Here is a 1,203-nt window from a genome sequence, read left to right as displayed (position 1 = left end):
CTACCATTCTTCTTCTATTTTTACTATTTTTGTCATTAAATAGTAAAAAATGAAAGCACCCACCCGCTTCCTCTCTCTCCCGTTTATTTTTTTACAATTTTTCTATTTAATTAATTTTTTATTCAACATTTCATCCTCATCGTTCTTCTTCAAACAGATCGACCTGATCCTCACTGTGATCCAGTTCTTCTCCTTCATCTCCGTTATTGGCGGTGCGTTCCCTTCTCTGAAACCGATCCATCTGTCATGGATTCTCATATGAAATCGCCAAGAAGGCAGAGACAATCCGATGATTGATCTTGTGCCGTTCTATCCCATGGCTGTGAGGTTGAGGAGAGATGAAGATGGTCTTGTAGAGATCAATTGTAATGGAGAAGGAGGGTTGCCTTATGCTTCTACGAATATGAAGAGGGAGAAAAGAGTGACGACTCGAGCATTGCGCTGTAAGTTAATAAAAAATATAAAACCATGGAAAGGTAAATTGAATAAAAAGAGGAAGAGAGAGAAGAAGTGGGGTGCTTGGAAGAGAGTCGATCTGTTTCATGGTTTTAATGCACGATATCGGAACGGGTATTGGTAACATGCAAAACCGATATGGTATCGGTCTAGATTGATTGTATCGGACAACATTACCCCTGAATCTCCTTAAAAAATGAATTTTTTTTACCATTTTACCCCTTATCCGTACCGTGCTATCGATATGGGATTAGTGACTAACAAAACTGGTACGTATCGCCTGATATGGGTGATACGTACGATACCGATACTTAGAAGCATGATCTATTCGAAGAAGAACGATGAAGATGAAATGTTGAATAAAAAATTAATTAAATAGAAAAATTGAAGAAAAAAAAATGAATGGAGTAAAAAATAGGAGAGAGAAGAAGCGAGTGGGTGCTTTCATTTTTTACAATTTTAATAAAAAGAATAGTAAAAAATAGAAGAAGAATGGTAGGTTAAAGGTTATTAGGTGAAAATGAAGGATACTTTGGGTATTTAAAAACATGAGGGTAGAAGGAGATGTAAAAGTTTAAAAGCAGGTAGTTTCAGAAAAGAAGTTTAAAGTAGGGTAATTTTATTAAATATAGGATAAATGTGGGGTAGTGATAGTAATTGCCCCTATCATATATCTAATTTTTTTTTTTTTTTTGGTAGAAATCATATATCTGATAGAAGGACTACTTTACGCATGCACTGCCCGTT

Source organism: Telopea speciosissima, chromosome 9, assembly GCF_018873765.1.
Source record: "Telopea speciosissima isolate NSW1024214 ecotype Mountain lineage chromosome 9, Tspe_v1, whole genome shotgun sequence".
Taxonomy (NCBI): Eukaryota; Viridiplantae; Streptophyta; class Magnoliopsida; order Proteales; family Proteaceae; genus Telopea; species Telopea speciosissima.
This window is presented reverse-complemented; position numbering follows the sequence as displayed.